Source organism: Thalassophryne amazonica, chromosome 11 (assembly GCF_902500255.1).
Source record: "Thalassophryne amazonica chromosome 11, fThaAma1.1, whole genome shotgun sequence".
Lineage (NCBI taxonomy): Eukaryota > Metazoa > Chordata > Actinopteri > Batrachoidiformes > Batrachoididae > Thalassophryne > Thalassophryne amazonica.
The window spans coordinates 111,335,033-111,357,791 of NC_047113.1; positions in this window are offsets into that span (position 1 = coordinate 111,335,033).

Here is a 22,759-nt window from a genome sequence, read left to right on the forward strand (position 1 = left end):
CACGTTGGAGCCTTGTCATGGACCATTTTCTTCAACTTCCACCAAAGATTTTCAATTGGATTAAGATCCGGACTATTTGCAGGCCATGACATTGACCCTATGTGTCTTTTTGCAAGGAATGTTTTCACAGTTTTTGCTCTATGGCAAGATGCATTATCATCTTGAAAAATGATTTCATCATCCCCAAACATCCTTTCAATTGATGGGATAAGAAAAGTGTCCAAAATATCAACGTAAACTTGTGCATTTATTGATGATGTAATGACAGCCATCTCCCCAGTGCCTTTACCTGACATGCAGCCCCATATCATCAATGACTGTGGAAATTTACATGTTCTCTTCAGGCAGTCATCTTTATAAATCTTATTGGAACGGCACCAAACAAAAGTTCCAGCATCATCACCTTGCCCAATACAGATTCGAGATTCATCACTGAATATGACTTTGATCCAGTCATCCACAGTCCACGATTGCTTTTCCTTAGCCCATTGTAACCTTGTTTTTTTCTGTTTAGGTGTTAATGATGGCTTTCGTTTAGCTTTTCTGTATGCAAATCCCATTTCCTTTAGGCGGGTTCTTACAGTTCGGTCACAGACGTTGACTCCAGTTTCCTCCCATTCGTTCCTCATTTGTTTTGTTGTGCATTTTCGATTGAGACATATTGCTTTAAGTTTTCTGTCTTGACACTTTGATGTCTTCCTTGGTCTACCAGTATGTTTGCCTTTAACAACCTTCCCATGTTGTTTGTATTTGGTCCAGAGTTTAGACACAGCTGACTGTGAACAACCAACATCTTTTGGAACATTGCGTGATGATTTACCCTCTTTTAAGAGTTTGATAACCCTCTCCTTTATTTCAGTTGACATCTCTCATGTTGGAGCCATGATTCATGTCAGTCCACTTGGTGCAACAGCTCTCCAAGGTGTGATCACACCTTTTTAGATGCAGACTAACGAGCAGATCTGATTTGATGCAGGTGTTAGTTTTGGGGATGAAAATGTACAGGGTGATTCCATAATTTATTCCTCAGAATTGAGTGATTCCATATTTTTTTCCCTCTGCTTGTTCTAAAAAAGTAACCGTTACTGACTGCCACAATTTTTTTCCTGATTTCTTATAGTGTTTCTTAAGCCAGGAAGTTGCCATTTGAAATTACTTTAGTTTTGTGTCATGTCTGTGATCTGCTTTTTTTCTACAAAATTAAACAACTGAATGAACATCCTCCGAGGCCGGTGATTCCATAATTTTTGCCAGGGGTTGTATAATCGTGGCCTTTTTGAGAGGTCCAGGCTTCTTCCTGCACTACTGTTTGAAGAAAGTATTTTCTAAAAAAAAATGCAGTAGATTTGGAAGTTGATTTTAACTCCATCTTTAACCGAAAAAGGTCCAAGTAGCTCAACCTGAACAGCAGTTTGTACCAGTACCCCCTCCTCCACCTCGCTGGGGTTTGGATGATGTGTTGCTGGGTGTCCATGAGGCCGGTGATTTCATAATTATTGCCAGGGGTTGTATGCCAGAATGGAAGGAACATATTGCTGACTTATATAAAGCCTCATGTGAAATGAGAGAAGTATGGTTAGGTGCAGGCAAGCCTAAACAGGGCCTAATCTTGGACCTTCACAAAAAAAAGCCAAAGCGAGATATACAGTGAGGCAAATAAGTATTTGATCCACTGTCGATTTTCCAAGGTTTTGTTATGTGCTGACGCGGGTCAGAGAACCGAACCAGCATCTGACAATGGCCCAGCGCTAAATAACCAGAAAGCGGTTCCAAGAAACAAATTTATTCCCCTCCTGTGCAATAATTCGTGTACAACATAAATATTCAGCTGTCTGGCAAGGTGAAGGACGGCGCGCTCTCCAGCGCCCAAATGGATCAAAGCCCGGCACTTCTGGACTCAGATTCACCGCCGAACACCCCCCAGGTGGATACGACAAACTGACTCTCTGATGTGTGCTTACAGCATGTGTCCCTCACCCGTCCTCCTTCACAGGCATGATGTGTCAAACCCTGGCGCGGTCCTCAGCGTCTCACAACCGAACGTCACAAGGTCGAGTTCCCGGCAATTCTGCTCAAATCACTCATGGCTTAAATGCAGAACGCCATCTCATTATCTGCTTCAGCTGAAAGTCTTTAAGTCTGCACGTGAACATCCTCCACAGGTGCAGCCAATAGTTCTGATGAGTGTGAAGGACTCCTCCGCCAGCACCTTCTCCACAGTAAAAACCAGTTTGCATACCACCTGGAGAGCAAAGAAAAGAAAACAGCACCAAAATGTCCAGCCAACCCCCCAACACACAACAGGTTTCCCACTAGCAAAGAATGGAGAAGTCTGTAATTTTTATCATAGGTACACTTCAACTGTGAGAGATAATATATATATATATATATATATATATATATATATATATATATATATATATATATATATATATATATATATATCAGAAAATCACACTGTATGATTTTTAAATGATTAATTTGCATTTTATTGCATGATATAAGTATTTGATACAATAGAAAAACAGACCTTAATATTTGGTACAGAAACCCTTGTTTGCAATTACAGAGGTCAGACGTTTGCTGTAGTTCGACCAAGTTTGCACACTGCAGCAGGGATTTTGGTCCACTCCTCCATATAGATCTTCTGAAGATATTTCAGGTTTACAGTTTCAGCTCCCTCCAAAGATTTTGTATTGAGTTCAGGTCTGGAGACTGGCCAGGCCACGCCAGGACCTTGAAATGCTTCTTACAGAGCCACTCCTTGGTTGCCCTGGCTGTGTGTTTTGGGTCATTGCCATGCTAGAAGACCCAGGCATGACCCATCTTCAATGCTCTTACCAAGGGAAGAAGGTTGTTTTCCCAAAATCTCACAATAAATGACCCCATCCATCCTCCCTTCATTTACAGTGCAGCTGTCCTGTCCCCTTCACAGAAGGTGGACAACGTAGTGAGTGTTACTAATGTAATCTTTGCAGCTGTGGTCCAAGCTCTCTTCAGGTCATTGACCAGGCCCTCCTGTGTAGTTCTGGGCTTTCTCATCCTTACCCCACAAGGTGAGATCTTGCATGTGTGGCATGTTGGTGTGCGGTGTACCTTTAAGGCGATTGGTGGGTGGCACCAAGATGGCCTTGAAAGCTTGGAGTGTGCAGTCGTTGTACATGCATGGGACTGGATTTGCATTGCCTAATTAATATGTCTGAGTAAGGATTCTATTCCCTTTGGGTGAGACTCCCTTACCCTAATTTTATGCTTGTTTTGTTGCCATTTGGCCTTTTTTCTGCATGTTTTGTTTTGTTATTTTTGTTGGTTTATTTGCTTTGTATGTTGCCATTGTTTATGGTTTGGTTTGCAGTGTTTGTTTTGTTTTTTTATGTAGTTCTTTTCTTTTCCCTAAATGTTTTGTCTAGCTTGAGCCTTTTTCTCATTTTATATTAATCAGGGTTAAAGGTGAATAATCTAACTTTGTAAAAAAGTGCAATATAAAAACTGGTTGAAAAGTGCAACATAAAATTGTTTTAAAACAGTGCAATGAAATATCAAAGGTGAAATGTGTAATTTGTGAACTTTGTAATTTGTAATTGTGGGAACATATTTTATATAACTGTAGGCCTATTTTAAATTGTGAAAATAAATCTACCTTGTGATAAGCGCAGCCTTTTTGGAACAATTTAAGTTTTGAATGGTCCCCGGGCCATATCCCCGGGTGGCGTTGTTGGTCTTTCCTAAATTACGTTATCCCCAATCACTGCTCCACGCCACACATGGAGCCCCAGACCGAGGAAGATTGACAGTCATCTTGTGTTTCTTCCATTTTCTAATAATTGTGCCAACACTTGTTGCCTTCTCACCAAGGTGCTTGCCTGTTGTCCTGTAGCCCATCTCAGTCTTGTTGACATCACCACCTCTGCACACCTGGTTCACTGCACAAAACAGACCAATTGATTTAAAATATGATGCATCTTTGAAACATCCTCTCGCACCACCATTCTTTTGACATCCAGCAATTTTCAGACAATCACCTGCTGGGGAAATAAATAAATATAAATAACACATTTTGCCAGCTTCTGAACCTAGTAAGTCCCTTTGGCTGCTCTCTTGTTTTTTCATTAGGGGTCACCACAGCAGATCCAAGGTGGGTCTCAATTTTGATTTTGGTGCAGGTTTTACACCAGATGCCCTTCCTGAGTCAACTCCACATTACATGGAGAAATGTGGCTTGAGTAAGGTTTAAAATGGGAACCTTCCACACTGAGTTGGTGTGAAATCTGACTTCATGCTGTGCTCCAGAGAATATTACTCCCTTATATATATTTAGAAGCAAATATTGAGACCTAGAGGGACTGAATGTTGCACATAACACCTTTAATATGAACAAACCACACAAATGTTTTATATAATAACTTATCTTCTGACTGTGTCCCTCTGGATAGAGGAACAGGTGGTGGACACTGCAAATAAAGCAAACATTAAAAAAATATACTGACACGAAAGACTGAAAGTTTAAAATAACTGCAGTTTATGTAATTATAATTTATAGTAGCATACAGATTAAGTATAAGCATTTGTATTTATGGCAATAATGCATGTGTATAACACAATTTAATAAAGGATAACACAAAAACAAATCACTTATTTCCACTGCAGTTCTCAACAACAGAAGAAAATACATCAGGTAAAAAGGCACAACAACAACAAAAAAATACACCATATTTATTCATTCATTATTAGTCCTCACATTGTGACAACGTCAGTACATCAGTTAGCTTCCAGTACAGTCACTTGCCCAGTTCCGGATCATTGCCAGTTCCGGATCACTGCTGTAATTTTCGCGCCGCCATTTCTCGTAATCAGTACGAATAAGCTTGGTACCAATGGAAAGATTGATGTTTTGTCTACAAACGACCACAAGCTCGACCGGATCCAGCCGTCCTTGTGATCAGCAGAGGAATCAAAACATCCCAGTGTCTGTGGTGTGTGCGCTTTTTCTGACTCACTCATTCCTGGAAGTTTTAAAGTAACGATCTCTAAAACATTGCAAAGGTGAGTTAGCCATTCTGTGTTTTTGGTTCTAGAGTGGGAAAATACTTACTTACTTGGGTAGAAAATATCAGTGTATTATGTCTTGCTGTTTAACCCCTTAACGCCTGAATTTATATAGCTGTATATAAAAAAATGTTTTGTGTGTGTTTTTGCCTTTAAGTAGATGGTAAATAATGTTGAGATTATTAATTTCACTTTTGCACAAAAACTAGATAGTAATATTGGGTATTCTGGTAATGACTTTATGTTATAATGTTATAATAATAATGATGGTATGTTGCAAATTTGCGACAACGGGCATACAGGTCAATTTGGTAAGTTGCATATTTGAGTCAGAGATTGTAGCATATATGCGACGATGGGCGTTAAGGTGTTAATGGCTGCGCGTATTTATCTCTGATGCGAAAATTTGCCGGTTGTGGATCACTGAAGCAGCAGCCTGGTGTCAGTACTTATGAGTCATGTGTACTTTGGGGATCATCTCAACATCACGAATGGGCATGAATGTGGGGGCTTTTACTTTTTAATTCGGGAGAAATCTCACCTCCACACTTCATTTTTTTTTGCTCGGAAAAATGTATAACGGCGCCTTTCGAAACTAAGTAAATTCTCATTTAATAAGTATAATTTCTATCATTTTGTGTTCAAAACACATTATTGAGCACAGTGTGTATCATTCTGCATTAGAAGGGCTCCAGACATGCCAGGAATGCTCCCAAAGTGACACAGAGTGTCGTGATCCGTAACCGGCAAAAGTGATCCATTTCTGGCAAATGTTTGCACCACACATAATGTGGCTTCACACTTTAAATAGAAGCGCTGCTCCACCCAGACGTTTTCAGCTAAATAACATCCAAATACCCAATACAACAACACACAATTAAAGGACATTCAGTTGCATTATGGCTCCTTATAGCGGGACTTTAAAAAAGGTGATCCGGAACTGGGCAACCGTCTGTACTGTATTTCTGGTGTGAAATTCCTAAAAATTAAATATTACAGGCTGCACAAACAGCCAGTTATGAAGCCAGTTTCACTAATGATCAAACATTACACACAAACGTTTTGAAAATAGTTTAGGGGCATTTTTGATTCATAATTTGTGATCAGCTAGCATTAGCATGCTAGCTTTAGCTTAGCAGGCCAAAAGCCTTGCTCGCTCCGTGATCGGCATAAAATAAAAGCAACAGCTCACATTTCTGGTTTGTTTTGTTGAAAGACAATAGTAAAAGTACTTACTGAGTGTGTCGTTGTCATAAAGTCTCAGCCCAATGTCACTTTTTTTTTTTTTGTGCTCCTGTGATGAAATTAGTCAAATTTTCATGACAGGGTTTTTTTAAACTCACTATTACTAACCCTACCCTACCCTACTAACCTTAACCATAACATCTTACTCCTTCCCCCCACCCTAACCATACCCCCCCGCTTCACTTTTAATTTCATGCAGCCATCACGGAATGAATTAGAATGAATTTGTGCTGCCGTGATGAAAATGAGGCACTTTTTGTCACAGTATCATGAACCAGTAGATTAATGTACATTTCGTGCTGCTGAATCATGACTTGCCGTGAGACTGGGTTGAAAGTCTCACATTTCTTTAGCTTGTTCACCTTGCAGCTGTCTTTGTTGCACTGTTCCTAACTAGAATCCAACAGCCACTGTGCAGCCCACACCACCACAGCAAAACACAAACAACCCTGTTTGTGCATGAGCATTATAACAATAAATGTAAATTCTTATTTGAAAATAATCCCTAAATCTGTTCACACTAGAGTGTTCTCGACTCTTCTTTTGACAGTGAGCTGCAGACACAGCTCTTTATTAATGGCATTTTATGTCAAACATTAAATGCGCTGAACAGACATCTTTTGTAAACCAGATTTCACAAACCAGTGAAAAATCAGTTTCAAAGTTCACAACAATAATCTGTATCGCTTCAGCTGAATGAATCACCCATTTGGTGAAACAAATTTGCATTTTGTGACACATTGATAATGTAACTGCATTTTTGCTGGTTTAAAAGCGAAAAAAAAAAAACACGCAGCTTTCAACCAAAGATCAATGTTGAAATTATGTCTTGTGCACACTGGGAAATGATGAGATCTTTCATGGATGCTGGTCTGCGCCCCAGGGTGTCGGACTGACCCCCGGAAGCCCATTAAACCACCTGGAGGCACAGAGACTAAAGACCCAAGATAGACTGCTTTTTAATTTTAATTAAGGACTCTGTTGTTGCTCTTCTTTTATTTTTCTGGTTTTGTTTTGTTTCTTCTGTTCGTAATGAAATTCTTGTGAAATTTGTAAAACAAAAAAACCTTGTAGCTGTCAGAATGCCCTTAGCAGTGGGCTTGAAGTCTGGTCTCCTTGTGGTTTCTTTCTCATTATCAGTAGAGGGTTTTTTTTTGTTATCATTGTCACCTGTGTGCTTACTCATGGGGGTTGGTAACATTAGACCTTACTTGTGTGACACGCTTTGAGGCAGCATTTTGTGCAATATAAATAAAATAAAGTGAGATTGAATTGTGATGGAGGAAAACTGTTTGGATGTTCATCTCTACAAATGTAAAAACAAACATACCAAAGAGCACCCGGGGTCCTCTGAAGGATGACGACTGCTGTGACCACTGCACAGCGGCACCCAAGTCCAAATTTGAAGAAAGTGAGCACCGCATTGCAGTGACACTGATCTCTGACATCTATAGACATGCAAGCAGCTAGATCCCTGTGGGTGGATACACCTGCATGTGGTCTGGTTGTCCTAGTGGCATATGGAGGGGGTATCAGTTACTGTGGAAGTCCAGCTCCTTCCAAATGTGTCAGATATTACCCTTGTCAGCGAACGTATTATGAGACTCAGACATGGCCATTCTTTGGGTGCCATGTCTGTTTTCACAGTCTACACTCCAACTGCAGTGAATGATAAAGTATCTCTGTGAACAAGGCTTTTATCTTTCAGCTTTACTTGGGGATTGATGACTTCCACAGAGGTGACAGTCCTCTGGTCATGGGTGTTTTTCACACACAGATAGAGTTGATTACGAAGACTTTATCAGTCCCTATGGAACTGGTAAGCATGGGGAAAAAATGGCTCAGTATTTCTTGACTACGTATCTGTCATAAACATTTCAGTGAATCTGACAAAAATGTAAACACAACAACCTGCAAACAAATATAAACAGGAACTTTCCATTTTGCATGATAATAAAATTTAATATTATTATGAAGTGAGCACATTTTGGTGTATCTGGACATACTCAGTGATGAGATATTGATTACTGATAGATATTCAGGGTTCTCCTTCCAGAAATTTAGGGCACGATGGCACTAGAAATCAGGTTTTACAGGGAGAAGGTCTGGCATTTTGCCTTTTTCAAATACCAGTGGAAGCCATTTCCTAAAACCTCAGCTTTGCATCACATCTAAAATGAAAAACTAAGGCTTTATCCACACGTAAACAGATACAATCTTTTTATTGGTTATTTTCACAAAGTCTTCCATATACACTGCACCATTTCAGTAAAAATATCCACTGAAAACACTGTAGTCTATATGCCAGGCCTGTGTGCAGGACTGTTATGCTCACACAAAAAAACAGACAAGAAAATGTGGTGCATGCACATAACTGGTGTAAGGCGCTAATCAATGTAGCAGTAGAAGCTAGAACTTTACAAAGTGGCACAGTGAGTGAAACGAAGCCTTTTAACCTGACCTGTTGTGTCCTTTCAGCAAGAATTAAAAGACAGCTGAAAAACGCCCTTGTTTCAGACGACGTCTAGAAATGCTTTAATTCTTTACTGTGGAAAGAAACTGCTTATGAATAAACACAGAGTGGAGCTGTTTTTAAAGAAGTCCCAGTGTTTTTTCTGCTCCAGGTGTGTTTCTCAGCCCGCTACCACTTGTCCTGCCACCAACAAGAACAAAAAATAGCATTTTAAAAGCTGAAAGTGTCACAACAGTACCCTAATTAACATCACCACTGCCATTCTTTGCCCCTTTAGCATTCCCCTTTATCTTCTATTATAAGCGGGACATGCCAGTGCACACAGGCAGAAAATTCATTATTTAAAAAAAAGAAGCTTTTTTCTTGTTGTTACGGATAGGTCTAATATTAGACTGGTGGGTCTGTGGCACGGTGAAACATAGCGAGATGATGTTGCTTCATCAGATTTCACAGGAAAGCAAAGGTGCAGAGGAAAATGATGCTACCCGGCTTCAAACCAACATATTTCAAGAAATTTAAGCAATATTACCAGCAGAAACAGAGGGAACATCTTATTTTCAAATTCTGCATCACGGCTTTGAAATCAAATCATAATGGCGCAACTCCATTATTCCATTCCTTAACTTGTACCATACTGACATTCTGGATGTGATCTCATGTTGCCACCGAGAAGGAGGCCAGCATAAATGTTTATGTACATTAATCAAGAGTGACAAGACCCTCATCACCATTTGATAGTAGGTTCAAATTGTGGGACCGACAAATCGCTGACCAAAATGTATACAGTTTGTACAAGGATTCATATTACAATGCATTACACTTCGCTCACACTGCCTCCGGTGTTACCGTTGCGGGGTACAGATGCGGAACCCGCAGAGAATCTAAGTCATTAAAAAGATACAAACCTTTCTCAGTGGCCACGGAGCTCTGCGGCTGCGGTTACCAAGACCCTGCGGCACTGCAGATTTTTTCACAAGAAGTCTATCCTTGCGGGCTGCCGGAGCGCTCCGCATCAAAACAGCGAGCATAGTCTCTGGACTTGTTGCCCAAGTTGGCCGCAGCTCCGCACAGCAGACGGGGGAGCGGTGTGAGTGGCCCGCTGCGGCATTTACCGAGCCCGCAGACTCGGTAAGTGCATCGGAGGCAGTGAGAACAAGGCCTTACACTTATCACAGGATCCTGCCTGTGCTGCTCAACTAAGACAGTACATTTCTTGCTTTTTATATTGTTGGTTTTACGGTGCATCTGGAAAGTATTCAGAGCACTTCACTTTTTCCACATTTTGTTCTACTACAGCCTTATTCCAAAAACGAAGAAATTCATTTTTTCCTCAAAATTCAACTCACAACAATCCAAAATGACAACATGAAAAGTTTTTTTTTTTGAGATTTTTGCAAATCTATGAAAAGCAAAAAAAAACTAAGAAACCCCCTGGACCCAAAAAGGCTGGACACAAATCCACACAAGAGCATAGTGTAAAAAATGGTTTTACTGAAGAGCCAGGAAAAGGCCGAAACACGGGTAGGCAAGCCAAAATCAGCAACAGTATCCAAAACATGAGACATGAGACAAGGTGGAGGTCAGTGACAGGCAATAGGTTCAGTACATGGCAAGACCAAAGGAGATCAAGAAATATGCCAAACGAGCTAGAATGAATCCTTAACATCAGCACAAAGAAAATACATGACTCCCCACATGACAAAACCACCCACATGGCATATTCACAGCCTTTACCATGAAGCTCAAAACTGAGCTCAGGTGTACCTAAACTCTGTAAGTGAGATAGAGTATCTCGTCAATAGTTTTACATCCTCATTGAAGACAACTTTGGATGCTGTAGCTCCTCTAAAAAAGAGAGCTTTAAATAAGAAGTGCCTGACTCCGTGGTATAACTCACAAACTCGTAGCTTAAAGCAGATAACCCGTAAGTTGGAGAGGAAATGGCGTCTCACTAATTTAGAAGATCTTCACTTAGCCTGGAAAAAGAGTCTGTTGCTCTATAAAAAAGCCGTCCGTAAAGCTAGGACATCTTTCTACTCATCACTAATTGAAGAAAATAAGAACAACCCCAGGTTTCTTTTCAGCACTGTAGCCAGGCTGACAAAGAGTCAGAGCTCTATTGAGCTGAGTATTCCATTAACTTTAACTAGTAATGACTTCATGACTTTCTTTGCTAACAAAATTTTAACTATTAGAGAAAAAATTACTCATAACATCCCAAAGACGTATCGTTATCTTTGGCTGCTTTCAGTGATGCCGGTATTTGGTTAGACTCTTTCTGTTATGTGTCGGACGCAGCTCGGAGAACCGACCAGCGTTTGAAGGACCCAGTATGAAATAAGCAGAGCACGGTTCAAAGGCTAACTGAATTTAATACATAACAGTGATAATATAATAACAAAAAGGTGCGGCCTGGCGTGGTGCGCTCCCAGCAGCGCTAACGGTCCGGAGCCAGAAGTTGTTTCGGACCCAAGGACCCCGCCGACACCCCCCAGGTGGCCGCAACAACCGAGTCTGTGAAAGAAGGAACCATTATGTGAGTCCACACTCTACACACAGAACACTTAAAGGTGTACAAACAGCAAACACCTCCTGGCTTGATTACTGATCAGCTTCCCAACCTGCAGGCATGGAACAATCAGTTCACAAAACTCCACTGCAGTGAAAGCTGATACATGACTAACAAACAGCTCAATACAATAAGGTGTGAGGGACACCACATTTACTGACTGTATAACTGTTAGTCACAAAATCTAACGTACCTCAGGAAGTGTGCTGACGAGCGTGAGACCTCACCCCCTCCTCTTTCACAGACTGTGCATCAAACCTGGACGTTCTCAGCATCCGCTGCTGATGAGATGGCTCCCAAGACGACGATCTCACCCGTCTGGTCACAAGGTCGAGTCTCTGGCAAATACACACTGTGCACTCCAGTCTTAAATGCCAACATGTTCCAATCCATCCAGATGCACCACAGCTGTGAGTCCTGACGAGTCGCAGGTGATCAGGGTGAGGTCCTGACAGCCTCAGCAACACAGCCACTCAGTCCCAAACGCACGCCACCTGGGAGGAAAACCAAAAGACAGAAACAAACCGGCAGCCAGGCCCCCCCAGCCATATAACAGTACCCCACCCTCACGGGAAGCCTCCCGGCGACCACACACACCTTGCCCAGGAGAAACACCCCCCTCCAGGGACCATGGCTGGAAACCGTGTCTGCGTTCATCCTCCAACAGACTGGTTGAACTGGCTGCATCTTTGCCCTTGTTTCTGACAGTCTCTTAGCACAGGTGTGGCCAGGAGTTCCTACACCTGTGCGGTCAGCCTTTATCCAAACATGTGTAATTAGTCATAAAACAAAACACAAACAACCAAAACACCCCCCCCTCCCCAGGGGACCGTCCCATCAAACCCCAGGGAAGGGGAGAAAAGAAAAACAACCCAAACTTGAGCTCACAAACAAAAATGCCAAAATACCCCCCCTCCCCCCCCAGAGGACCGTTCCATCAAACCCCAGGGAAGGGGAGAAAACAAAAACCCAAACTTGAGCTCACAAACAAAAATGCCAAAATACCCCCCCTCCCCCCCCCCCTCCCCCCCCCCAGAGGACCGTTCCATCAAACCCCAGGGAAGGGGAGAAAAGAAAAACCCAAACTTGAGCTCACAAACAAAATGCTACAACACCCCCCCCTCCTCCCCCCCAAACGACATGTAGGGACCAACACCCCCCAGAGGGCCTCCCGCCAGCTCCAGGAGTAATAACCACGACCGAGGTCCCTCTGGGATCCAACGTCACCCACGGGGACTACCAGCGCCTCCCAGAGGACCACTCGTCAACCCCAGGAGACGCCTCCCCTCATGACCAATGGACCCAGCCCCGGCCGTCCATGGCTAGATGGGCCTACAGCTCTTTCCCCCCCAGAGGACACCACAGTCAAACCCTGAGGGCGGAAACTGGGGGGGGGGAAACAAAAAGATACCCCAAACCCCCCCCCTCCCCTCCCGGGTGCAGAGGCTACCTGGGAAACGCCCAGCACAACCCAACTGCACCCCTCCAGCAATGCCGACACCACGGCACACCCGGCTGGAGTCAGAGGAGAAGAGAGGGCATAACAAAAAACAAAAAGAGAAAAAACAACCCAAGTACCACCCCATCACCCCCCAGGGGACCGTTCCATCTAACCCTGGGGAAGTGAAACAAAAAAAAAAATAAAAGGAAAAACAAACAGACCAACACACAGTTGTTTGGGTCCCCTTTTTTTTTTTTTTTTTTTTTGTCTTGTTTTGTTCGTTTTCAGACAGGCTGCAGGGTCACAACCCCAGACAAACAGTGGAAAACAAAAAATAAAATCCCACACAAAAACCAACTCAAACAACACCCACACAAAATGAACTAACACAAAACAAATCAGTGAGTTATACCGTCAAGCTCAACCAAATGGAACACACCTGTTCCTACTCAAGAGCTTGACGGTAACGTGATTCAGTCACCACAAGGGGGAGCCAGAGTGCTAAAAACAAAAAAACCCTTTGGCGACAGAAAAAACAAACGAGCTGCTTTTATGTGCGCAGCTGAGTGCAACACACAACCAAAATGTGCTCAACTAAATAACGCCGGAGCTGAAACAACAGACGCAGTAGTTACCTTTGTCCGGGGAAACGGGGCTACGACTGTAACACAGGAAGCCCAGCGACCCGTGCTAACAGAGCTCCGCCGTGCGCGTGAACCCATTACAAACGCACTCTTGCAGCTCCCGTTTAAACCTCTTATCCGGTCGGAGTGTGACGCGAAGCCGTCGCCAGTCACACTCCACCACGACCCACGGATAAGGCACAACACAGGAACACGGCTGCAAGAGAGCACAAATCAGTATCCAGTAATGGGTTCTCAAACACGCACCTTCCGGGCGGAGAGCCCCGCAACTGATCCGGATAACCACTGAACGTCTGCTGCCGCCTTCCCGGCGCGTTACCGTCTCTGCTACCGCTGGGTCCGTGATGTTTGGCCAGAGACTACTGTTATGTGTCGGACGCAGCTCAGAGAACCGATCAGCGTTTGAAGGACCCAGTATGAAATAAGCAGAGCACGGTTCAAAGGCTAACTGAATTTAATACATAACAGTGATAATATAATAACAAAAAGGTGCGGCCTGGCGTGGTGCGCTCCCAGCAGCGCTAACGGTCCGGAGCCAGAAGTTGTTTCGGACCCAAGGACCCCGCCGACACCCCCCAGGTGGCCGCAACAACCGAGTCTGTGAAAGAAGGAACCATTATGTGAGTCCACACTCTACACACAGAACACTTAAAGGTGTACAAACAGCAAACACCTCCTGGCTTGATTACTGATCAGCTTCCCAACCTGCAGGCATGGAACAATCAGTTCACAAAACTCCACTGCAGTGAAAGCTGATACATGACTAACAAACAGCTCAATACAATAAGGTGTGAGGGACACCACATTTACTGACTGTATAACTGTTAGTCACAAAATCTAACGTACCTCAGGAAGTGTGCTGACGAGCGTGAGACCTCACCCCCTCCTCTTTCACAGACTGTGCATCAAACCTGGACGTTCTCAGCATCCGCTGCTGATGAGATGGCTCCCAAGACGACGACCTCACCCGTCTGGTCACAAGGTCGAGTCTCTGGCAAATACACACTGTGCACTCCAGTCTTAAATGCCAACATGTTCCAATCCATCCAGATGCACCACAGCTGTGAGTCCTGACGAGTCGCAGGTGATCAGGGTGAGGTCCTGACAGCCTCAGCAACACAGCCACTCAGTCCCAAACGCACGCCACCTGGGAGGAAAACCAAAAGACAGAAACAAACCGGCAGCCAGGCCCCCCAGCCATATAACACTTTCTCTCCGATTGTTCTGTCTGAGTTATTTTCATTAGTTACTTCATCCAAACCATCAACATGTTTATTAGACCCCATTCCTACCAGGCTGCTCAAGGAAGCCCTACCATTATTTAATGCTTCGATCTTAAATATGATCAATCAATCTTTGTTAGTTGGCTATGTACCACAGGCTTTTAAGGTGGCAGTAATTAAACCATTACTTAAAAAGCCATCACTTGACCCAGCTATCTTAGCTAATTATAGGCCAATCTCCAACCTTCCTTTTCTCTCAAAAATTCTTGAAAGGGTAGTTGTAAAACAGCTAACTGATCATCTGCAGAGGAATGGTCTATTTGAAGAGTTTCAGTCAGGTTTTAGAATTCATCATAGTACAGAAACAGCATTAGTGAAGGTTACAAATGATCTTCTTATGGCCTCGGACAGTGGACTCATCTCTGTGCTTGTTCTGTTAGACCTCAGTGCTGCTTTTGATACTGTTGACCATAAAATTTTATTACAGAGATTAGAGCATGCCATAGGTATTAAAGGCACTGCGCTGCAGTGGTTTGAATCATATTTGTCTAATAGATTACAATTTGTTCATGTAAATGGGGAATCTTCTTCACAGACTAAAGTTAATTATGGAGTTCCACAAGGTTCTGTGCTAGGACCAATTTTATTCACTTTATACATGCTTCCCTTAGGCAGTATTATCAGACGGTATTACTTAAATTTTCATTGTTACGCAGATGATACCCAGCTTTATCTATCCATGAAGCCAGAGGACACACACCAATTAGCTAAACTGCAGGATTGTCTTACAGACATAAAGACATGGATGACCTCTAATTTCCTGCTTTTAAACTCAGATAAAACTGAAGTTATTGTACTTGGCCCCACAAATCTTAGAAACATGGTGTCTAACCAGATCCTTACTCTGGATGGCATTATCCTGACCTCTAGTAATACTGTGAGAAATCTTGGAGTCATTTTTGATCAGGATATGTCATTCAAAGCGCATATTAAACAAATATGTAGGACTGCTTTTTTTGCATTTACGCAATATCTCTAAAATCAGAAAGGTCTTGTCTCAGAGTGATGCTGAAAAACTAATTCATGCATTTATTTCCTCTAGGCTGGACTATTGTAATTCATTATTATCAGGTTGTCCTAAAGTTCCTAAAAAGCCTTCAGTTAATTCAAAATACTGCAGCTAGAGTACTGACGGGGACTAGAAGGAGAGAGCATATCTCACCCATATTGGCCTCTCTTCATTGGCTTCCTGTTAATTCTAGAATAGAATTTAAAATTCTTCTTCTTACTTATAAGGTTTTGAATAATCAGGTCCCATCTTATCTTAGGGACCTCGTAGTACCATATCACCCCAATAGAGCGCTTCGTTCTCAGACTGCAGGCTTACTTGTAGTTCCTAGGGTTTGTAAGAGTAGAAGGGAGGCAGAGCCTTCAGCTTTCAGGCTCCTCTCCTGTGGAACCAGCTCCCAATTCAGATCAGGGAGACAGACACCCTCTCTACTTTTAAGATTAGGCTTAAAACTTTCCTTTTTGCTAAAGCTTATAGTTAGGGCTGGAGCAGGTGACCCTGAACCATCCCTTAGTTATGCTGCTGTAGACGTAGACTGCTGGGGGGTTCCCATGATGCACTGTTTCTTTCTCTTTTTGCTCTGTATGCACCACTCTGCATTTAATCATTAGTGATCGATCTCTGCTCCCCTCCACAGCATGTCTTTTTCCTGGTTCTCTCCCTCAGCCCCAACCAGTCCCAGCAGAAGACTGCCCCTCCCTGAGCCTGGTTCTGCTGGAGGTTTCTTCCTGTTAAAAGGGAGTTTTTCCTTCCCACTGTAGCCAAGTGCTTGCTCACAGGGGGTCATTTTGACCGTTGGGGTTTTACATGATTATTGTATGGCCTTGCCTTACAATATAAAGCGCCTTGGGGCAACTGTTTGTTGTGATTTGGCGCTATATAAAAAAATTGATTGATTGATTGATTGATTGATTCTGTTTTAAATGATCATCCTTGAAATGTTTCTACAGTTTAATTGGAGTCCACCTGGTGTAAATTCAGTTGATTGGACATGATTTGAAAGACACATGCCTGTCTACATATAAGGTCCCACAGTTGACAGTGTATGTCAGAGCACAAACCAGGTATGAAGTCAAAGGAATTGTCTGTAGACCTTTGAGACAGGATTGTCTTGAGGCACAAATCTGGGGAAGGGTACAGAAACATTTCTACTGCTTTGAAGGTCCCAATGAGCACAGTGGCCTCCATCATCCATAAATGGAAGAAGTTTGGATCCACCAGGACACTTTCTAGAGCTGGCCGCCGTCTAAACTGATCGATTGGGGACAGGGGCCTTAGTCAGGGAAGTGACCAAGAACCTGATGTTCATTCTGTCAAAGTTCCAGCATTCCTCTGTGGAGAGAAGAGAACATTCTAGAAGGACAACCATCTTTGCAGCAATCCACTAATCAGGACTGTGTGGTAGAGTGGCCAGAGGGAAGCTGCGCCTTAGTAAAAGGCTAATGGCAGCCTGGAGTTTGCCAAAAGGCACCTGAAGGACTCTTGAGACTATGAGAAACAACATTCTCTGGTCTGATGAGACAAAGATTAAACTCTTTGGTGTGAATGCCAGGCATCATGTTTGGAGGAAACTAGGCACAAGCATGGTGGTGGCAGCATCATGCTGTGGGGATGTTTGTCAGCAGCAGCAACTGGGAGACTGGTCTGGATTAAGGGAAAGATGAATGTCACAATGTACAGAGACATCCTGGAAGAAAACCTGCTCCAGAGCACTCTTGACCTCAGATTGGGGTGCCCGCTCATCTTTCAGCAGGGCAGTGACCCAAAGCACACAGCCAAGATATCAAAAGAGTGGCTTCAGGACAATTCTGTGAATGTCCTTGAGTGGCCCGGCCAGAGGCCAGAGCTGAATCCAATTGAACATCTCTGGATAGATCTGAAAATGGCTGCACACTGATGCTCAAAGAGGAATGGGCAAAATTGCCCAAAGATAGGTGTGCCAAGCTTGTGACATCATATTCAAGAAGACTTGAGGCTGTAACTGCAAAGTATTGAGCAATGGGTGTGAATATATATGTACATGTAATTTCTTAGTTTTTAATAAATTTGCAAAAAAAATTGATGTTGTCATTATGGGGTGTTGGGCGTAGAATTTTGAGGGAAAAAAATTTATTGACTCCATTTTGGAATAAGGCTGTAACATAACAAAATGTGGAAAAAGTGAAACGCTGTGAATGCTTTCCGGATGCCCTGTATATTGTTAAATATTAAATATATTAAATGATTAATATGGCATAAGAGCTTGAATGGATTTGAAACCACCATTGTGAGTTGTTTTCCATACACCAGGGGCCTCATAGATTTCCTATTGAAACATGGCATACGCTAAAACCCAGAAACTGTCGTACGCACAAAAAAATCCAGATGTATCAAAGTATGCGTACACATGGGTCCAAGAACATTCCTTTTGTACATTCCAATCAACATGGAATTGAGCGCATATGCAGAAGTTCCAAACTCCTTCTTGTCCACACCCTCATTTCACTACGCACATTTATGTAAATAGGCCCTGGGAACTGGGATTCCACACTCTGTCCGATCATTCCACATGAACAAAGAAAATAAATTATACTGTGTGACCTCCAGATGAATAGAAATGAAGTGTAAACACACAGGGATATTTTATTTGGTACCCTGTAAAACAAGATAAATATTAAATGGAAAAGAAGTGTGCATGTGTCTGTGTGTGTGTGTGTGTGTGTGTGAGGCCGTAAATGCTGTGAGCTCAGAACAGTGCGCACACACACTGAAGTAAAAAAAGAAGAGGAGCGCTGCGAGTGATAGTGTGTGACATTCACAACTTTATGCTTACGTTTATACATTGATAAAGTTTCTAGTATTTACAGAAAGTTTCTAGTATTTACAGAAAGTGTGCAATAATTACTTAAAATTGGGCAGGTGCATAAATTTGGGCACCCTTGTCATTTAGATTAGATTAGATATACTTTATTGATCTCACAATGGAGAAATTACGTTTACACTCCAGTTACCTCAGACAGCAATTAGTCCCCAATTATTACTTGTTTACCGTAATAATGGCACACATCAGAATTAAAGGCAACACATACACATTTGACATTGTTTATGTGCACTAAGTTTGAAGAAGTCCGTTATCCAAATTGAGGCAAGTGGGTGAAGGCCACGCAGCAACCCTGAGGTGCGCCGCCCACAGCTTGGGGGGAGACGTGGGCTGCAGTGAAAACTGCACTGCCCCCACCGAAGGGGGAAGGAATGACGTTGGCGGGCGCCAGAAAGGGGAGGTGTTGATGGGGAGGGAGGGGGTGGGGGAAGGGAATGGAACATGCTTCAGTCTTGTGAAAAGCAGTTTATTGTCTTTGTGATGATATAAGAAACAGCCAATGTTCCTCAGGCCGAAACAAATCCCTCTGGAGATTGGTTTTGTGGTGTGTAGTTCAGTATTCCATTGTTTTTGTTTTGTTTTTTCCTCAAAGTCAAATTCGGCTTTATTGGTTTGCAGTCTGTGGCCTGTAGTTCAGTATTCCATTGGTTTTGTTTTGTTTTTTCCTCAAAGTCAAATTCGGCTTTATTGGTTTGCAGTCTGTGGCCTGTAGTTCAGTATTCCATTGGTTTTGTGGCCTGTAGTTCAGTATTCCATTGGTTTTGTGGCCTATAGTTCATTATTTCATTGGTTTTGTGGCCTGTAGTTCATTATTTCATTGGTTTTGTGGCCTGTAGTTCAGTATTCCATTGGTTTTGTGGCCTGTAGTTCATTATTTCATTGGTTTTGTGGCCTGTAGTTCAGTATTTCATTGGTTTTGTGGCCTGTAGTTCAGTATTCCATTGGTTTTGTGGCCTATAGTTCATTATTTCATTGGTTTTGTGGCCTGTAGTTCATTATTTCATTGGTTTTGTGGCCTGTAGTTCAGTATTCCATTGGTTTTGTGGCCTGTAGTTCATTATTTCATTGGTTTTGTGGCCTGTAGTTCAGTATTTCATTGGTTTTGTGGCCTGTAGTTCAGTATTTCATTGGTTTTGTGGCCTGTAGTTCAGTATTCCATTGGTTTTGTGGCCTATAGTTCATTATTTCATTGGTTTTTGTGGCCTGTAGTTCAGTATTCCATTGGTTTTGTGGCCTGTAGTTCAGTATTTCATTGGTTTTGTGGCCTGTAGTTCAGTAGCTATTCCATTGGTTTTGTGGCCTGTATTTCAGTAGCTATTCCATTGGTTTTGTGGCCTGTAGTTCAGTATTTCATTGGTTTTGTGGCCTGTAGTTCAGTATTTCATTGGTTTTGTGGCCTGTAGTTCAGTATTCCATTGGTTTTGTGGCCTGTAGTTCAGTATTTCATTGGTTTTGTGGCCTGTAGTTCAGTAGCTATTCCATTGGTTTTGTGGCCTGTAGTTCAGTAGCTATTCCATTGGTTTTGTGGCCTGTAGTTCAGTATTCCATTGGTTTTGTGGCCTATAGTTCATTATTTCATTGGTTTTGTGGCCTGTAGTTCAGTATTTCATTGGTTTTGTGGCCTGTAGTTCAGTATTCCATTGGTTTTGTGGCCTATAGTTCATTATTTCATTGGTTTTGTGGCCTGTAGTTCAGTATTCCATTGGTTTTGTGGCCTGTAGTTCAGTATTTCATTGGTTTTGTGGCCTGTAGTTCAGTAGCTATTCCATTGGTTTTGTGGCCTGTATTTCAGTAGCTATTCCATTGGTTTTGTGGCCTGTAGTTCAGTATTTCATTGGTTTTGTGGCCTGTAGTTCAGTATTTCATTGGTTTTGTGGCCTGTAGTTCAGTATTCCATTGGTTTTGTGGCCTGTAGTTCAGTATTTCATTGGTTTTGTGGCCTGTAGTTCAGTAGCTATTCCATTGGTTTTGTGGCCTGTAGTTCAGTAGCTATTCCATTGGTTTTGTGGCCTGTAGTTCAGTAGCTATTCCATTGATTTTGTGGCCTGTAGTTCAGTATTCCATTGGTTTTGTGGCCTATAGTTCATTATTTCATTGGTTTTGTGGCCTGTAGTTCATTATTTCATTGGTTTTGTGGCCTGTAGTTCAGTATTCCATTGGTTTTGTGGCCTGTAGTTCATTATTTCATTGGTTTTGTGGCCTGTAGTTCAGTATTTCATTGGTTTTGTGGCCTGTAGTTCAGTATTTCATTGGTTTTGTGGCCTGTAGTTCAGTATTCCATTGGTTTTGTGGCCTATAGTTCATTATTTCATTGGTTTTGTGGCCTGTAGTTCAGTATTCCATTGGTTTTGTGGCCTGTAGTTCAGTATTTCATTGGTTTTGTGGCCTGTAGTTCAGTAGCTATTCCATTGGTTTTGTGGCCTGTATTTCAGTAGCTATTCCATTGGTTTTGTGGCCTGTAGTTCAGTATTTCATTGGTTTTGTGGCCTGTAGTTCAGTATTTCATTGGTTTTGTGGCCTGTAGTTCAGTATTCCATTGGTTTTGTGGCCTGTAGTTCAGTATTTCATTGGTTTTGTGGCCTGTAGTTCAGTAGCTATTCCATTGGTTTTGTGGCCTGTAGTTCAGTAGCTATTCCATTGGTTTTGTGGCCTGTAGTTCAGTATTTCATTGGTTTTGTGGCCTGTAGTTCAGTAGCTATTCCATTGGTTTTGTGGCCTATAGTTCAGTAGCTATTCCATTGGTTTTGTGGCCTGTAGTTCAGTATTTCATTGGTTTTGTGGCCTGTAGTTCAGTAGCTATTCCATTGGTTTTGTGGCCTATAGTTCAGTAGCTATTCCATTGGTTTTGTGGCCTGTAGTTCAGTATTTCATTGGTTTTGTGGCCTATAGTTCAGTAGCTATTCCATTGGTTTTGTGGCCTGTAGTTCAGTATTTCATTGGTTTTGTGGCCTGTAGTTCAGTATTCCATTGGTTTTGTGGCCTATAGTTCAGTATTTCATTTGTTTTGTGGCCTATATTTCAGTATTTCATTGGTTTTGTGGCCTGTAGTTCAGTATTTCATTGGTTTTGCAGTCTGTGGTCTGTAGTTCAGTACCTCATTGGTTTTGTGGTCTGTAGTTCAGTATTTCATTGGTTTTCTGGCCTGTAGTTCAGTATTTCATTGGTTTTGTGGCCTGTAGTTCAGTAGCTATTCCATTGGTTTTGTGGCCTATAGTTCAGTAGCTATTCCATTGGTTTTGTGGCCTGTAGTTCAGTATTTCATTGGTTTTGTGGCCTGTAGTTCAGTAGCTATTCCATTGGTTTTGTGGCCTATAGTTCAGTAGCTATTCCATTGGTTTTGTGGCCTGTAGTACAGTATTTCATTGGTTTTGTGGACTGTAGTTCAGTATTCCATTGGTTTTGTGGCCTATAGTTCAGTATTTCATTTGTTTTGTGGCCTATATTTCAGTATTTCATTGGTTTTGTGGCCTGTAGTTCAGTATTTCATTGGTTTTGCAGTCTGTGGTCTGTAGTTCAGTACCTCATTGGTTTCGTGGTCTGTAGTTCAGTATTTCATTGGTTTTCTGGCCTATAGTTCAGTATTTGATTGGTTTTGTGGCCTATAGTTCAGTATTTCATTGGTTTTGTGGTCTGTAGTTCAGTATTTCATTGGTTTTGTGGCCTATAGTTCAGTATTTCATTGGTTTTGCAGTCTGTGGTCTGTAGTTAAGTACCTCATTGGTTTTGTGGCCTGTAGTTCAGTATTTCATTGGTTTTGTGGTCTGTAGTTCAGTATTCCATTGTTTTTGGGTTTTTTTTTCCTCAAAGTCAAATTCGGCTTTATTGTCAATTTTTCACGTCCTAGACATACAAGGAATCGAAATTTCGTTTCTCACCTTCCCTCGGTGATGACAGGACAAAACATTTTGACAATAAGGACAGAAAAGTGCACAAGTATTTTCAGTGTAGTAAAAGTGGAAAGTGCAGTAGTGCAAACATTCAGTATTTGTAGCAGCAGCAGATTTTTGTCAAGACACTGTGCAAGTGGTATGATAGTGATAAAGTGAAACAGTGCAGGACATATATATATATACACACACACACTCAACAAAAATATAAACGCAACACTTTTGGTTTTGCTCCCATTTTGTATGAGATGAACTCAAAGATCTAAAACTTTTTCCACATACACAATATCACCATTTCCCTC